We start from the raw sequence: 19,535 nt of genomic DNA, 5'->3' as shown, positions 1-19,535 counted from the left end.
TGGCGGTGACGATGGTGGTGGTGGCGGTGGTGGTGTTGGTGATGGTGTTAGTGTTGGTGGTGATGGTGGCTGTGGTGTTGGTGGTGGTGGTGGCGATGGTGTTGGTGTTGGTGGTGATGGTGGCTGTGGTGATGATGATGGTGGTGGTGGTGTTGGTGGTGTTGGTGATGGTGTTAGTGTTGGTGGTGATGGTGGCTGTGGTGTTGGTGGTGGTGGTGATGGTGGTGGTGGTGTTGGTGGTGTTAGTGTTGGTGGCTACCTGCACTCGGCAGAGACGCATCTCTCTCAGGCACCAGGCTCGGGGAGCTCCCTCCTTGCTCGTCCGCTGGGGAACGAGAACATCGCGCAGAGTGCGGAGAGAAACTCACGAGGCACGTGAGTGCGGAGCAAACTCCAAATCACACCAGCAGCAGCAGCAGCAGGCGTCGTCAGGGTCGTGATCGAACCCACGACCTCCCGTGTACCAGGCGAGGCAGTCAACATCTCATAGCCACCACAACGCCACCACAACACTCACCGTCAACATCTCATAGCCACACAACGCTCACCGGCAACATCTCATAGCCACCACAACGCCACCACAACACTCACCGTCAACATCTCATAGCCACCACAACGCTCACCGGCAACATCTCATAGCCACCACAACGCCACCGCAACGTCACCACAACGCCACCACAACGCTCACCGTCAACATCTCATAGCCACCACAACGCCACCACAACGCTCACCGTCAACATCTCATAGCCACCACAACGTCACCACAACGCCACCACAACGCTCACCGTCAACATCTCATAGCCACCACAACACTCACCGCCACGTTTTGCCGGCACTCCGTGTGCCCCACGTGGTGCACACCACGAAGGGGAGGATCGCCAGCACCGCTATGGCCGCCATCAAGCTGATGGAGGCGCTGCCGCCACCGGCGGGGAGCGTCGCCTCGTCTCCGTAGACACCGCGGACGAGGGTCGGGAGGAGCGGGAGGTGGCGGCGGTGGTGGCGGGCTACGGGATTGGGGACACACGCGGGGAGATACGGTGAGACGCGGGGAGACAGATAAAGACAGAGAGAGACAGACACAGACAGAGAAACAGAGAGAGACAGGGAGACACAGAACAGAGAGACACAGTGAGACAGATACAGACAGAGAGACAGAGAGAGAGACAGGGAGACACAGACAGAGAGACACAGTGAGACAGATACACAGAGAGACAGAGAGAGAGACAGGGAGACACAGACAGAGAGACACAGTGAGACAGATACAGACAGAGAGACAGAGAAAGACAGAGAGACACAGACAGAGAGACACAGTGAGACAGATACAGACAGAGAGACAGAGAGAGAGACAGGGAGACACAGACAGAGAGACACAGCGAGACAGATACAGACAGAGAGACAGGGAGACACAGACAGAGAGACACAGTGAGACAGATACAGACAGAGAAACAGAGAGACAGGGAGACACAGACAGAGTGGGATGCTGATCAGTGTTGTTGTATGAGGTTAGTGATGAGGTTTTGGTCTTCATCACTTTTCTGTGTCTGTCTTGTGTGTGTCTCTGTGTGTCTGTGTTTGTCTGTGTGTGGCAGTGTCTGTCCGTGTGTGTCTGTGTGTGTCTGTGGCTGTCTGTTTGTCTGTGTGTGTGGCCTGGCACAAGCGTCGTGGTGATGTCACCACCACTTAGTGGCAAATGGCGGTTGTTGTTGTCTGTGTGTGGCTGTGTGTGTCTGTCTGTGTCTGTGTGTCTGTCTGTGTGTGTCTGTCTGTGTCTGTGTGTCTGTCTGTGTGTACCGTTCCGGCCTTCATAGGTGCTCGCTAACAGCACTTGCCCCTACAGTCTGTTAAGGCTATACGGGGGATCTTTATCTGCCTGTGTCTGTCTGTGTGTGTCTGTCTATGTGTGTCTGTGTGTCTATTCAACATCGCCTTGCCAGGCACACTGAGGAGAGGCTTGCGTAGCCCAAATGTGGTTTCAGGAAAGGGCGGTCCTGCACAGATGCCATATTTTCTGTCCGTCTGCTACAGCAGAGGTGGAGGGAATTCCAACAAGACCTACATCTCTGCTTTATTGACCTGGTCAAGGCCTATGATACCATCAGTAGGCCTGGGCTCTGGGTCATTGTTCGTGCTTTTGCAGTCCCTGACCCTCTGCTCACGATTATTAAGGACCTTCGTGATGGTGAGCGGGCCCGGGTAAAACTACGTGGCTGGGAGTCAGAGCCATTCCCTTTTTACCTTGGGGTGCAACAGAGATGTCCTCTAGCTCCCACATTATTGAACATCTATTTTGACCACGTAGTTCGTGAAGCCTTCGATGGCTGTACCAGAGGAATTTCCATCTGGTACAGATACAATGGGAGGCTGATTGATGCCCAGGTGCGGTCAAGGGATAGCTCCCTATTGCTCAACCATGTTATGTATGCCGATGATCTAGTAATTGCTGCTCACTCAGAGGAGGATTTGGAGGCGCTGCTGCTGAGACTGGAGCGTGCCACTAAGAGGTGGGGCCTTACCATCAGACCCACCAAAACTAAGCACCTGCCTGGGTATTTTGTACCATTGGACACTCCACCCCCACAACTCCCATTTGGTGATGGGGCAGTTGTGGAGAGAGTGGAGAGTTTCCCATACCTGGGCAGTGTGATCATGGCCGGCTCCGGTTTAACAGCAGAGGTCTCACTCCGAATCAGTCAAGCGGCAATATCTTTTCATTGGTTGTGTAACGGTGTGTGGAAGCTACCTGGTCTGTTGCTCTGCACGAAGCTTCAGATCTTCTCGGCCACAATCATTCCCTCCCTTCTCTACGCTTGCGAAAAGTGGACCCCCCTAATGGAACATATTCGCCGCTTAAAAACATTAAGGCTGGCCTGCCTACGATCCATCCTGGGTTTAACCAGGCTGGATTGTGTGAGGAGCTCATAAATCCCAGAAAGATCTGGACAAAGTCCCATCGGTGAGCTCCTCCGCCAGGCAAGGCTGCGTTGGCTGGGTCATTTGAGGCTGAGTCGACCTAGGGGAGGCCCGGGACCGGTTCAGATAATCGTCACTGGTGTTGGCCGTGAGCGGGAATCGAACTCGTGTCGCCGGGTTCATAGCGCAGTGCGCTAACCGCTGCACTACCGCTCCCCACCCTCACTCACACACCCACTCACTCACTCACCCACCCACCCACTCACCCACCCACCCACCCACTCACCCACCCACCCACTCACACACCCACTCACTCATACACTCACCCACCCACCCACTCACCCATCCACTCACCCACCCACCCACCCACTCACCCACTCACTGACACACTCACCCACCCACTCACCCACCCACTCACCCACTCACTGACACACTCACCCACCCACTCACTCAACCACCCACCCACTCACCCACCCACTCACCCACCCACCCACTCACCCACCCACCCACTCACCCACTCACCCACGGCGCTGTGTGGTGGAGGGACGGAGACACACGACAGGGGAGACCACTCCCCTGTCTTCCACCGCGGGTAGTTGACTATGACTCTCACGCGGACGCAGTACTCAGCGGCGCCTGCAGGCTGAGGCAGCGCGTGGCGGTAGCGACATCCCACAAAGCGCTCCTGGCAGGAGCAAGCAGATGGTCTCAGTGTGCTGCGTTACGTGGATGACACGTCGGTGGTCTGGCCACACAGCAAAGATACACTGAGCGCGTTTCTAAATCATCTCAACTCGCAAAACCCATCCATCCAAACACACACACATGTACATTGGCCACGTTCTGTTTACGTGACAACCCTCACGAGTTGGCTGTGTCGGGTGGTCGCGGGTTTTAACGACACATCATTTATATATTTACGTGATCTAACCCAAAAACCTCTTTTGGATGATATTGGTCGCGAAGCCTGCTACGTGTTAACCTGAGTATCATCATCAACAGTAGTAGCAGCAGCAGCAGCAATAGCATCATCAGTAGTAGCAGCAGCAGCAGCAATAGCATCATCAGTAGTAGCAGCAGCAGCAATAGCATCATCAGTAGTAGCAGCAGCAGCAATAGCATCATCATCAGTAGTAGCAGCAGCAGCAATAGCATCATCATCAGTAGTAGTAGCATCACCACCCACCCACTCAACCACCCACTCAACCACCCACTCAACCACCTACTCAACCGCCCACCCACTCACTCACCCACCCACCCACTCACTCACCCACCCACTCACTCACCCACCCACCCACTCACCCACCCACTCACCCACCCACCCACTCACCCACCCACCCACCCACTCACCCACCCACCCACCCACTCACCCACCCACCCACCCACTCACTCACTCACCCACCCACCCACCCACCCACCCACCCTCCCACTCACTCACTCACTCACCCACCCACCCACTCACTCACTCACCCACCCACTCACTCACACCCACTCCCTCACACCCACTCATTCACCCACCCACTCACCCACTGACTCACCCACTCACCCACCCACCCACTCACTCACCCACTCACACACCCACCCACCCACTCAAACACCCATCCACTCACTCACCCACCAACCCACCCACCTACCCACTCACCCACCCACCTAACCACCACCCACTCACCCACCCAACCACCACTCACCCACTCACCCACCCACCCACTCATCCACCCACTCACTCACCCACCCACTCACTCACCCACCCACCCACCCACTCACCCACCCACCCACCCACTCACCCACTCACTCACCCACTCACCCACCCACCCACTCACCCACTCACCCACCCACCCACTCACCCACTCACTCACTCACCCACCCACCCACTCACCCACCCACTCACTCACCCACTCACTCACCACTCATTCACCCACTCACCCACCCACTCACTCACCACTCATTCACCCACCCACCCACCACTCATTCACCCACCCACCCACTCACTCACCACTCACTCACCCACCCACCCACTCACCCACCACTCATTCACCCACCCACCCACTCACCCACCCACTCACTCACCACTCATTCACCCACTCTCACCGTGCTAGTGACACCCCTCCTTGTGGAGACCTCGGCTTGCAGATGGTAGTGCACGTCACTCTGCGCCATCCTCCTCCTCCACTCGCTGCTCATGGAGACCCGCACGGACAGCTCCCACGCCTTCCGCTCTCCCTCATTGTCGTCGTCGTCATCGTCGTCATAAAACTCATTGTCGTCGTCATCACCGTCACCACCATCACCGCCATCATCATCATCACCGTCACCGCCATCACCGCCATCATCATCATCATCAGCGTCACCGCCATCACCGTCACTGCCATCACCGCCACCGCCATCACCGTCGGCCCCATCACCGCCATCACTGTCACCGCCATCACCCTCATCGTCGTCATCAGCGTCGCCACCATCACCGTCACCGCCATCACCCTCATCATCATCATCATCGTAGTTATCACCGTCACCGCCATCACCGTCGGCCCCATCACCGTCGCCACTATCATCCTCATCATCACCCTCATCATCATCATCACCCTCATCATCATCATCACCCTCATCATCCTCATCATCACCCTCATCATCATCATCACCCTCATCATCATCATCGTAGTCATCATTGTCGTAGCCATCGTCGTCATCATCTTCGTAGTCCTCACCCTCCTCACCACCACACTCCTCCCCCTCCTCACCACCCTCCCCCTCATCACCACCCCCCTCCTCCTCCAGCGTCACGTTCTTGTGCAGCATCAAGGTGACAGTCGGAGCACTCAGCACGGCTGAGACACGGGGGGGGGGGGGGGAGGGAGATGACGTCATCTCCCTCGTCTGGTGAGATGACGTCATCTCACTCACCTGGTGAGGAGATGACGTCATCTCACTCACCTGGTGAAGAGATGACGTCATCTCACTCACCTGGTGAAGAGATGACGTCATCTCACTCACCTGGTGAGGAGATGACGTCATCTCACTCACCCCCCTAGCCTGAACAGACTGTTGGTGCCAGAGCAGCACACAGAGACACCCACACACAGACACACTCACACAGACACAGACACTCACACAGACACACACACAGACATACACACAGACACTCACACAGACACACACACAGACATACACACAGAGACACACAGACACACACAGACACACATACAGAGACACACACAGACACACACAGAGACACACACACACAGGGACACCCACACACAGACACACACAGAGACAGAGACACACACAGACACACACAGAGACACTCACACAGACACACACACGGAGACACACACAGAGACACACACACACAGAGACACCCACACACAGACACACATACAGAGACACACATACAGAGACACACACAGAGACACTCACACAGACACACGCACGGAGACACACACAGAGACACACAGACACACAGAGACACTCACAGACACACACAGAGACACTCACACACAGAGACAACAACAACAACCGCCATTCGCCACTAAGTGGCGGTGACGTCACCACCACGCTTGTGCCAGGCCAAGTGCACCATGAGGCTGCCACGTGAAGTGTTGAACGCCCGCTGGCAGGAGGTCACGGGGCAGACCCAGCAGGTGCCACGGGTCTACTGACCGAGATGACCGAGATGACTGGCTGATGCACCACCTGTGCCCCCTACTGTACCAACTTGCTGTGCTTTAGCCACCCGGCGCTCTGCTCGTTGTTGTGAGCGTCGCTCCTCCACCCTCCGTTGTTGTTGGAGGGCGACTGCCTCCAACTGCCCAGTAGCGTCCTTCACGAGCCTCCTCCACAGAGGCCGATCTTGACACCGCTGGTACCAGTCATCGGCAAGTCCACTCAGCTCCACGTCCTTCTGTACCACATCACCCCATCTCTTCTCTAGCCCGTGCCGCGCCCGTTTAGCCCCCTCGATCCGGCCGAACAAAAGCTGTTTAGGCATGCGGTGGCAGGGCATGCGGGCCACATGACCCAGCCAATGCAGCCTTGCCTGCCGGACTTTGCCCAGATCTTTCAAGGATTTGTGAGCTCCTCACACAATCCAGCCTGGTTAAACCCAGGATGGATCGTAGGCAGGCCAGCTTAAATGTTTCCAACCGGCGAAGACACACACAGAGACACACGCACACAGACAGACACACACAGAGACACACAGAGACAGAGACACACACAGAGAGAAACATAAACAACGCCACTCACTTGTCTTCAAGGGTAACACCTCAACCACGACCCAGGGTGAGGATGATGGTGGTGTTGGTGGTGGCGATGAGACGGTGGATCTGATGCGAAGGTGATAGCGGTCGCCGGGATGTCGCAGCGCTGAGGAGACATCGCACCGTGTCTCTGCGGTGGCAGCGCAGACGGTCCGCCAGCGGGCTCGTCCATAGCTGCACAGACAGAGACACGGGGAGGAGGAGGTGGTGAGGAGTGGGTGAGTGGGTGGGTGGGTGAGTGGGTCGGTGAGTCAGTGAGTGAGTGGGTGAGTGAGTGGGTGGGTGAGTGAGCAAGCGGGTGAGTGGGCGAGTGAGTGGGTAAGTGGGTGAGTGAGTGGGTGAGTCAGTGAGTGAGTGGGTGGGTGAGTGAGTGGGTGAGTCAGTGAGTGAGTGGGTGGGTGAGTGGGTGAGTGACAGAGTGGGTGGGTGAGTAAGTGGGTGGGTAAGTGCGGTAGTCAGTGAGTGAGTGGGTGAGTAAGTGGGTGAGTGAGTGGGTGAGTGAGTGGGTAGTTGAGTGCGTTAGTCAGTGAGTGAGTAGGTGAGTCAGTCAGTGAGTGGGTGGGTGAGTGAGTTATTCAGTGAGTGAGTGGGTGAATGAGTGGGTGGTTGAGTGTGTTAGTCAGTGAGTGAGTGGGTGAGTAAGTGGGTGGGTGAAATCATTAGTCAGTGAGTGAGTGGGTGAGTGAGTGAGTGAGTGGGTGAGTGAGTGGGTAGTTGAGTGCGTTAGTGAGTGAGTGGGCGAGTCAGTGAGTGAGTGGGTGGGTGAGTGAGTTCGTCAGTGAGTGAGTGAGTGGGTGGTTGAGTGTGTTAGTCAGTGAGTGAGTGGGTGAGTAAGTGGGTGGGTGAGTGCGTTAGTCAGTGAGTGACTGGGTGAGTGAGTGGGTGGTTGAGTGTGTGAGTGGGAGAGTGAGTGGGTGGGTGGGTGAGTGGGTGGGTGAGTGAGAGAGTGGGTGGGTGAGTAAGTGGGTGGGTGAGTGGATGGGTGGGTGAGTGGATGGGTGGGTGAGTGGATGGGTGAGTAAGTGGGTGGGTGAGCGAGTGGGTGAGTGGGTGAGTGGATGGATGGATGAGTGAGTGGATGGGTGAGTGAGTGCATGGGTGAGCGAGTGGGTGGGTGAGCGAGTGGGTGGGTGAGCGAGTGGGTGGGTGAGCGAGTGAGTGGATGGTTGAGTGAGTGGATGGGTGAGCGAGTGGGTGAGCGAGTGGGTGGGTGAGCGAGTGAGTGGATGGTTGAGTGAGTGGGTGGGTGAGCGAGTGGGTGAGCGAGTGAGCGAGTGGGTGAGCGTGTGAGCGAGTGGGTGGGTGAGTAGTTGAGCGAGTGGGTGAGTGGGTGGGTGGGTGAGCGAGTGAGTGGATGGTTGAGTGAGTGGGTGAGTGAGTGGGTGAGTGAGTGGGTGAGTGAGTGGGTGGGTGAGCGAATGAGTGAGTGGATGGTTGAGTGAGTGGATTGGTAGGTGAGTGAGCGAGTGAGTGGGTGGGTGAGTGAGTGGGTGGGTGAGTGAGTAAGTGGGTGAGCGAGTGAGCGAGCATCTCACAGTTTGCTGTCCACCCTGTAGGTAACGTCCAGGAGCTTTGAGCTGCTGCTGGTGGCGACGTCCACTTGAGCGTCGTGGTCCCAGCGGAGTTGCGTCAGCAGGTCGCGAGACTCCACGCGCACATTCAGAGGGGGAGTCGCAGCTGGGGAGATGGGCAGTGTGCGCTAACCACTGCACCACCGCTCCCCACACTGCGCTAACCACTGTACCACCACTCCCCACACACACAGTGCGCTAACCACTGCACCACCGCTCCCCACACACACACAGTGCGCTAACCACTGCACCACCGCTCCCCACACACACACAGTGCGCTAACCACTGCACCACCACTCCCCACACACACAGTGCGCTAACCACTGCACCACCGCTCCCCACACACACACAGTGCGCTAACCACTTCACCACCGCTCCCCACACACACACACACACAGTGCGCTAACCACTTCACCACCGCTCCCCACGTCCACCACAACCTGGTACCCGATGTATCGACCACCTCTGGCTGTGCTCACCGCGTGTGCACGTGACGAGGAGGAGGAGGGAAAGGAAGAGTAGGGCAAGTCTCGAGAAGAGTTCTCGCGCCGCCATGACACCCACCTGGGACCCACGTGTTTCAGTTTCTCAAGTCACGTGGTGCAGAGAAATTCGATTCCCGGTTCGATTAACTTTACTTGCGTCGATTCTTAATGGGATAACATTAGGAATCGATTATTGCGGCGTAGTGGATTTATAGAGTCGATTTCTATTGGGATAACATGGGAATCGATGTATAGTTGATTAAGCTAATGGAATCGATTTCCGTTGGGATCACATGGAAATAGACTATCGTGTGTGTGTGTCACTCCGTGTGTGTGTGTACTTGTGTGTGTGTAAGTCGATGTCTGTGTGTGTACTTGTGTGTGTGTAAGTCGATGTCTGTGTGTGTGTGTAAGTCGATGTCTGTGTGTGTACTTGTGTGTGTGTGTAAGTCGATGTCTGTGTGTGTACTTGTGTGTGTGTAAGTCGATGTCTGTGTGTGTGTACTTGTGTGTGTGTGTAAGTCGATGTCTGTGTGTACTTGTGTGTGTGTGTGTGTAAGTCGATGTCTGTGTGTGTGTCCATGTGTGTGTGTCACTCCATCTCGGTCAATCGACCCGTGGCACCTGCTGGGTCTGCCCCGTGACCTCCTCCTGCCAGCGGGCGTTCGACACTTCACGTGGCCTCAAGGTGCACGTGGCCTGGCACAAGCGTCGTGGTGACGTCACCGCCACTTAGTGGCGAATGGCGGTTGTGTGTGTGTGTGTGTATGTGTGTGCGTACAACAACGAGCGGAGTGCCGGGTGGCTAAAGCACAGCAAGTTGGCACAGTAGGGGGCACAGGTGGCGCATCAGCCAGTCGTCTCGGTCGTCTCGAAGTGCGCGGTGCAGGGCTCTGTTTGGGACACGTGTCTGTGGACACGCCTGGCTTGAAGCGATTGCATTGAGAGCCTTGACCCTCCAGCGAGGTAGCTGAACGCCGGTTGCGAGTGCACACATCGCCGAGCCACGACGGTGCAGCTGCCGTGCGCATCGGGGCATTCCGGCAAAGCGACTGAACCCTCGACAGAGCACAACGTGCAGACCAGATAGTCAGCACCACCACCACCGATGATGTCGCTTCCTCCACTACGGGGCTCTGGCGGCTGTTAATGTAAATGATTAATCGCGGACAGATCGCAGAGTGAAGTGCGCTTCTCATAAAGACGTCAATAACGCAGCTTAAAGTTTGCACAAATGTCTTTTATTACAAAGTAGTACGAGATTATCAAAAGTAAAAAAAAAAACTCTCAAAACAAACCAAAAGCCGTGCATGCAAAACACAAACGTCTACGTGACGAAGCGAGTGGAAAGAAGTGAAGACGAGAGAGCGAGAGTGCGAAGCGGCTCGCGCCGCCGCTCCGTCCTAGCGGCTCGCTCCGCCGGTGCCGGTCCACGCGACGCCTCGACGGCGCCGTGCCACGCGCACCGCGCTCACCAGGACGGCCGTCTGCTCTGCGCTCGCCAGGCCGGCCGCCGCCAGCGCCGCGTTTTGGTCATGTGCCAGTCGCAGCAGCGCCGTCACCAGCCTGCAGGAGAGGGGCGGGGTCACGTCACCGTCGTCACGCACGGAGCGCTCCACACGCACGGCACTAACACACGCGCACCGACTCACACGTACACACAAGTGCACACACACGTAAACACACACAAACACAAGCGCACACCCGCACACACACACGCAAACACACACACACGCAAACACAAACCCGCACACACACACACGCAAACACACACACACGCAAACACATACACGCAAACACACACACACACACGCAACACACACACACGCAGACACACACACACACGCAGACACACACAAACACACGCAAACACAAGCGCACACACACAACAACAACAACAACCGCCATTCGCCACTAAGTGGCGGTGACGTCACCACGATGCTTGTGCCAGGCCAAGTGCACCTTGAGGCCACGTGAAGTGTCGAAAGCCCGCTGGCAGGAGGTCACGGGGCAGACCCAGGTGCCACTGGTCGACTGACCGAGATGACCGAGATGACTGGCTGATGCACCACCTGTGCCCCCTACTGTGCCAACTTGCTGTGCTTTAGCCACCCGGCGCTCCGCTCGTTGTTGTGAGCGTCGCTCCTCCGCCCTCCGTTGTTGTTGGAGGGCGACTGCCTCCAACTGCCCAGTAGCGTCCTTCACGAGCCTCCTCCACTGAGGCCGATCTTGACACCGCTGGTACCAGTCATCGGCAAGTCCACTCAGCTCCACGTCCTCCTGTACCACATCACTCCATCTCTTCTCCAGCCCGTGCCGCGCCCGTCTAGCCCCCTCGATCCGGCCGAACAAAAGCTGTTTAGGCATGCGGTGGCTGGGCATGCGGGCTACATGACCCAGCCAACGCAGCCTTGCCTGCCGGAGGAGCTCACTGATGGGACTTTGCCCAGATCTTTCAAGGATTTGTGAGCTCCTCACACAATCCAGCCTGGTTAAACCCAGGATGGATCGTAGGCAGGCCAGCCTAAATGTTTCCAACCGGCGAAGATGCTCCACCAGGGGGGTCCACGTCTCGCAAGCGTAGAGAAGGGAGGGAATGACCGTGGCCGAGAAGACCTGAAGCTTCGTGCGGAGCGACAGACCAGGTAGCTTCCACACAGCGTTACGCAACCGATGAAAAGATATTGGCGCTCGACTGATTCGGAGTGAGACCTCTGCTGATAGACTGGAGCCGGTCATAAGCACACTGCCCAGGTATGGGAAACTCTCCACTCTCTCCACAACTGCCCCATCACCAATTGGGAGTTGTGGGGGTGGAGTGTCCGATGGTACAAAATACCCAGGCAGGTGCTTGGTTTTGGTGGGGCTGATGGTAAGGCCCCACCTCTTAGTGGCACGCTCCAGTCCCAGCAGCAGCGCCTCCAACTCCTCTTCTGAATGAGCAGCTATTACCAAATCATCGGCATACATAACGTGGTTGACCAATAGGGAGCCATCCCTTGATCGCACCCGGGCGTCGATCAGCCTCCCATTATATCTGTACCAAACGGAAATTCCCCCGGTACAGCTATTGAAGGCTTCACGAACTACGCGGTCAAAATAGATGTTAAATAATGTGGGAGCCAGAGGACATCCCTGTCGCACCCCAAGGTGTACAGGGAAAGGCTCCGACTCCCGGCCACGTAGTTTTACCCGGGCCCGCTCACCATCATGAAGGTCCTTAATGATCGTGAGCAGAGGGTCAGGGACTCCGAAAGCACGAAGAACAACCCAGAGTCCAGTCCTACTGATGGTATCATAGGCCTTGACCAGGTCAATAAAGCAGAGATGTAGGTCTTTTTGGAATTCCCTACACCTCTGCTGTAGCAGACGGACAGAAAATATGGCATCTGTGCAGGACCGCCCTTTCCTGAAACCGCATTGGGGCTCCGCAAGCCCCTCCTCAGCGTGCCTAGCAAGGCGATGTTGAATAATCCTTGCCAGGACCTTACCCGGCACACTGAGGAGTGAGATGCCCCTGTAGTTGTTACAGTCTGTGCGGTCCCCCTTCTTAAAGAGGGGGACCACCAGGGCATCCTTCCAGTCCTGCGGAACCCGTCCAGTGGTCCAGACTGTTGTTATGATGTCATATAGGGCAGTCTGTGCACAAACGCCACCCTCCCTCAGCATTTCGCTTGGGAGATCATCTCTGCCCGGTGCCTTCCCTGGTCTCAGACTCCGGATCGCCCTCAGTACTTCCTCAACAGCTGGAACCTCAGCCAGCCACTCACAGGGGGTGACCTCTTCCAATATTTGAGGCACCGCAGCCTCAGCAGGGTTATCCCCACTTTGTGCCATGATGTTTTCCTGGCTGAGAGAATTTCCCTCCCCCAGGACCTCACAGAAATGCTCAGCAAATCTGCAAACCTGTTCCTGGGGGTCGGAGATTGGATCACCGTTTTTTCCTCTAATGATGGTAATAGGTGTGGCGCTGCAGGTTACTTTTTTGATGGAGTTAAATAGTGATTTGTGATCACGGGCCACTGAGGCAGACTCCATCTCCTCAGCAACCCGCGACCACCACCCATCCTTACAACGCCTTACGGCTCTCCGAACTTCCGAGCGAAGGCTGCGGTAAACCTCCTCATTCTCTGACGTGGGATGCTGTAGGCGATGAGAGTGGGCCTGTCGCTTTTTCTCAATTAACCTGAACACCTCCTCTGTCAGCCAGGGTTTCTGGGGAGGTCTGGACCGCGTACCCAAAGCAGCCATTGCAGCTGCATGAGTCACAGTCCTAAACCTCGCCCATTTACCCTCGACATCAGGTGGAGTGGGGAGACGATGCCAACCCCAGCTGCAAGCGATGATGAAATTCTCGCTTGCAACTTTCATCAGCTAACTGAGACCAGGCCACTTTTGGTTGGAATGGGATCCTGGGTGTACACCCACCACCGGAGTGGAAGAAAGGCAGGCGCATCTTACAGATGACTAGTCGATGGTCAGAGGACAGATCAGCTCCACGGTAGGTCCTGGTGTCAAGGACATGGGTTCGCATCCGCTGGTCCGTCACTATGTAGTCCAGCAGATGTTCTTGCTTGGACCCGGCATGTATCCATGATGTTGTGTGGATGCGCCGATGCCGGAAGAGCGTGTTGGTAATTACAAGCCCATGGGCTGCACAAAAATCTAGCAGCCTCCTACCGTTATTATTGAGCTGATCTGGCCCATGCCTTCCAATCACTCCAGACCAGGTGTCAGCATCATGACCAACTCGGGCATTGAAGTCACCCAACAAGATGACTCTGTCCCGAGTGGCCACTTTAGCCAGCACCTGTGACAGGAGGTCATAGAAAGCGTCTGACTCATCGGCTTTGCTTGCATCCCTCCACGGATGTTCGTCTTCGGTGGGGGCATAAGTAACCACGACCACCACTCCTCGCCTCTGGTTGATGGGAAGGCGAGCCCAAAGTATCCTGGGGCTTACAGCTTCCCACACCTCACCGCCACGCTCCCACGCCCCCTTCATTCTTTTGTTCAGAAGAAGAGCCACACCCTGTTGTTTGGCAGTCTCCTGCCCCGAGTAGAGGACTGTCCACCCCTCATGGTGGCAGGAGCCAGAACCGGTCCACCGGACCTCCTGAATGCCACAGAGATCCAGGCGGTACCGGTCCAGCTCCCGACAGAGGAGTGGCAGCCTCTCCTCCGCAGTGAGCGTTCGAACATTCCACGTGGCCATCCGCAATGGTTTTTTGTTGTTTCTGGAGGAGCCCCGAGGGTGAAAATTCAATCTCCTGGCTCCGCCAAATGGGGTTTGGCCAGGAGACGTCATAAAAGCCTGACCCCCCGGGGCCTCCGGCACAAGCTTATTTGTTACAGGTTTATGTTTAATTCGTGGTTTAGTGGTAATGAATTGAAGGTGGAGGGGTTACCAGCCCCTCACACCCGTCCAGAGCCCCCGTTTAGCCACTGTGGTGGTCACAGACGCCATGAGGGGAGAGGCCAATGGGCATTGGCCCTCCCCCCACAGCACTGCCCACGACAGTGTTGCCCGTCCGGCACCGCGAGGAGGTAGGAGGTTGTTTTGCCGGACACACACACACGCAAACACACACACACGCAAACACAAACACACACACGCAAACACACACACACGCACACACACACACACGCAAACACACACACACAAGCGCACACACACACCCGCAAAGATCCCCCGTGTAGCCTTAACAGACCGTTGGGGCAAGTGCCGTTAGCGAGCGACACGCGAGGGGGTGGGTGGGTGGCCAGCACCACGCCCGACTGCCTCTGTCTCCCTCCCCGGCGCTCTGTGTGGTGAGTCTGTGGGTCTCTGTGTGGTGAGTCTGTGGGTCTCTGTGTGGTGAGTCTGTGTGGTGAGTCTCACCTCTCCGTGTCCCGGCGCTGCGCCTCGTGCAGCACGGCAAACTGCTCGGCTTGCCGAACTCGCCGACGCAGCTCCGCCTCCTCCCGCTCGCCGTCGCCGGTGCCCGGCGCCACCACCGCCGGCTGTGGAGCGGGACCCGCCACGGCGCCGTCCGGGGGCGGCGCCCGGAGCCGGTCGTCTTCAGCGGCTTCCGTGGCGCGCTGCTGCCGCCGTAATTGCTCCACCGTCGCCAGCATCTCCGGCCTAGTCAAGGTGAGGCACCGGCGCCGGTGGAGACGACGGCGCTGGGGGGGGGGGGGGGGGTTAGAACGGGGCGCCGTGTCGGTGGAAGCGTCGCGGTGGAAGCGTCGCGGTCGAAGCGTCGCGGTCGAAGCGTCGCGGTCGAAGCGTCGCGGTCGAAGCGTCGCGCTTCTGTGATTCTCTCCGAACTCGCCGACGCCGTCTCGATTTCTTCACCCAAGCACCCGAGAACGTCAATTCTTGCCGCGTCCACGAAACCTTCGGGTCGAGATCCCCCCCCCCGCGGTGCGTCTCTCTCACCCGAGCGGCGACGCCGTCCGGGTCGGCTGCCATGGCCACCGCCGGCGCCACCCGGCGCGGCTCCTCCGGGTCGCGCCGGGGCTCCTCCTGCGGCTGCTGGCGCCGCGGTTGCGGCAAGACGACGCAGCGCGGCACCACGAGGCAGCGGCGCCGCAGTCGCCGCGGCGTGAGGAGGCCGAGGTGGTGGCCCTGGAGGTGGGGCCCCGGGTAGCGGCGGGCGCCGTCGCTCGTGTCCGTGGGCTGACGGCGAAGCCGAGGGGAGGGGGGGGGCACAACAACAACAAGAGGCTGTCACTCTCTAAACTAGCGCTGGGCGCAAGCACGGGGAGAGATCCGTCTCTCTCCTCACTCTACATGAGACACACGGGGGGAGGAGAGGGGGGTAGAGACGTGACGCTCACCACCACGCAGTGGTTCACCACAGTCCCTACAATCCCAGCACTACCAGGCTGGGCCCTGCTTGGCTTGTGAGACACACGGGGGGAGGAGGAGAGGGGGTAGAGACGTGACGCTCACCTGATCGGCATCCACCTGGCTGGGCTGGTCTGCCATGATGTCTTCTGTGGTCTCCTGCGAGCTCATCTTGGTGTTCTCTACACAGACAGTACATACAATGGGCGTGAGATACCCATATAGGTGGATGGTGTAGAGACACGCAGCAGACTGTATGAACATCTCCACTTGAGGAGAGACAAAGGCGGCCGGGCGTGGTGCTGGCCACCCACCCCTCCTGCTAGCAGCACTTGCCCCTACAGCCTGCTACTACAGGCTACACGGGGCATCTTTGTCTTTGCCTTCATAGCTGCTGCTGCTGCTACTCGCTAACAGCACTTGCCCCTACAGTCTGTGCGAGGAGCGGCTTTTGTCTGTGTACCGTACAATGATTCGCGTCTGCTAACCGCTATTAAAACATAAATAACAATTTCGATGTAAAGCTTTCGTGACTACAGGGATTCATCTTCTTGGTTCTTTCGGTAAAGTCACGTAGAAGGGAAATAATAAAATAATAAAAATAACACATAATAAAATATTTTATTATGTTTTATAAATTATAAAAATAAAGCAATACAATATTTAATTGGTTTATAATTTATTTTATGAAGTTTACATTTTATTATTTTATTATTTCCATTCTACGTGACTTTACCGAAAAAACCAATAAATTATTTAACATAATAAAGTATTTTTTAACGTTTTATTATTATTTTATTATTTCCATTCTACGTGACTTTACCGAAAGAACCAATCATTTATTAAACATAAAGTATTTTACTATGTTTTATTTTTATTATTTCCATTCTACGTGACTTTACCTAAAGAACCAAGAAGATAAATAACAATGTTTAAAGCACGGCAACGTCACAATGAAAGCTTATAGCCCACGAGTAACATAAACAAATCGTTGCAAGTGCACCAATGTGAACGTGAGAGGGCGAGACATGATGGGTAGTCACCAGGCCTCGCCTCACGTCGGGGGACCACGGCCTCGCCTAGCGACTCTGGCCCACCGAGCCCGGCCTGAGATCCAGGCGAGCGCCCAGGCTGAGGCCTAAACAACCCCCTCACCAAGCTCCCAAAATGAATCGTTAAAGAATTATAACTCTTTAACGATTAATTTTTGCAAGCGAACGTAATCTAATTTGCTAATCGATGCGGGAAAGTCACGAAGGTTAAAAGAATAACATTAATAAAAGTAATAATAGAAATAAAATAATAAATCACGACGTGTCGTCATCAGCTGGATCCGTCACAGCTACATTCGCTGTATTTCTACTAAAACTTTTATTAAGTTTTAATTTTATTTTTTACCCTACGTGAAAAAAAACTTAAAGAGTACACACACACAACATTTATACACACAACATTTATACACACAACATTTATACACACAACATTTATACACACAACATTTATACACACAACATTTATACACACAACATTTATACACACAACATTTATACACACAACATGTATACACACAACATGTATACACACAACATGTATACACACAACATTTATACACACAACATTTATACACACAACATGTATACACACAACATTTATACACACAACATTTATACACACAACATTTATACACACAACATTTATACACACAACATTTATACACACAACATTTATACACACAACATTTATACATACCTAGTTGAAAACCCCGCCTTTTCTGCGTGTCTCTCCGTGTGATGATGGACGCTTCTGCCAGCTGATGGGAGCTTCTGGAAGTCTCTAGAAGTCTCTAGAAGTCACTAAAAGTCACTAGAAGTCTCTAGAAGTCACTAGAAGTCACTAGAATTCGCTGGAAGTCACTAGAAGTCGCTAGAATTCGCTGGGAGCTACAATAAGATGCGTCACCTTGAATCGAAATGTTGAGAAAATGGCGGAACGCGTCACCTGGCTTCACACAAAGATGGAGCCCCGCCCACCCACTCAGCCAATCAGCAGCCCCCCTCTCACACACCCACGCCTCAGCCAATCAGCAACCGTCTTACTCAGCCACTCAGCCAATCAGCAACCTTCCTCTCACACACCCACGCCTCGGCCAATCAGCGACCGTCTTACTCAGCCACTCAGCCGATCAGCAACGCCTCACACACCCACGCCTCGGCCAATCAGCAATCGGCTCACTCAGCCACTCAGCCAATCAGCAATCGTCTTACTCACACACCCACGCCTCAGCCAATCAGCAACGCCTCACACACCCACGCTTCAGCCAATCAGCAACCGTCTTACTCAGCCACTCAGTCGTCCAGCTCCCCCCACCAAACGCTTGGATTACGTACAGTGCCGAGTCTCTCTCACTCTGTGTGTCTCTGTGTGTGTCTCTCTCTCTCTGTGTGTCTCTGTGTGTGTCTCTCTCTCTGTGTGTCTCTGTGTGTGTCTCTCTCTCTGTGTGTCTCTGTCTGTGTCTCTCTGTGTGTGTCTCTCTGTGTGTCTGTGTGTGTCTCTCTCTCTGTGTGTCTCGCAGAAGAGAAATAATAAAATAATAAAAATACAACATAAAGTCGCGTACAAGGGAAATGATAAAATAGTAACAATTAAACATAAAGTCGCATGGAAGGGAAATAATAATATAATAAAACATAAAGTCGCGTAAAAGAGAAATAAAATGATACAAATAGAACAAAGTCGCATAAAAGGGAAATAATAAAATAATAATTCACCATAAAGGCACGTAGAAGGGAAATAATAAAATAATAACAATTAAACAAAGTCGCATAGGAGGGAAATAATAAACTAATAAAAATACAGCATAATAAAATAATTATTTTTATATACGTAATAAAATAATTATTTTTATTATGTTTTGTTTTTATTACGTAGAATGGAAATAATAAAATAATAAAATATTTTATTATTAAAATAATAAAATATTTTATTATTAAAATAATAAAATATTTTATTATGTATAAAAATAAAACATCATAAAATTATTATTTTTTTAGGTCGCGGGTTCGATCCCCGCATCCTCCACGCAAACAAGAGTTTTCAAAAAGGAAACTCCGTTTTTACATTCACGAGCAGAGACCCCGTTGCGCTGAAGGTGATGAACGTGTTTCAGTGCGACAACAACAACAAGCCGCCAAGAGGCTTCCTCGGGGTGCAGCTCTCAGCTGGCGCCTCTCGCGTTCTCACGAGCGCCGCCTGCCGCCCAGAGGCGGGAGTCTTCAGCGCAGCGAGCAACTCGCGCCGCACTTTTACATCAACTAAGATGCGGGTTTATTAAACTGCAAATCCGCATCAAAAATCGAGGGCGACAAGAGGTCAAGCTGGTTCACCAATGTGAACATGTCACCAACAATAACGCTGGGGCGTTACAGTTAAAATTTGATTTAAAAAAAAATATTCCCCGTGGAGGAGGCGGGCAGCGATCCGG

Source organism: Lethenteron reissneri, unplaced genomic scaffold, assembly GCF_015708825.2.
Source record: "Lethenteron reissneri isolate LAM-NWPU_2019-01 unplaced genomic scaffold, ASM1570882v1 scaffold_1259, whole genome shotgun sequence".
NCBI classification, from domain to species: Eukaryota; Metazoa; Chordata; class Hyperoartia; order Petromyzontiformes; family Petromyzontidae; genus Lethenteron; species Lethenteron reissneri.
Note: the sequence above shows the minus strand (reverse complement) of the source record.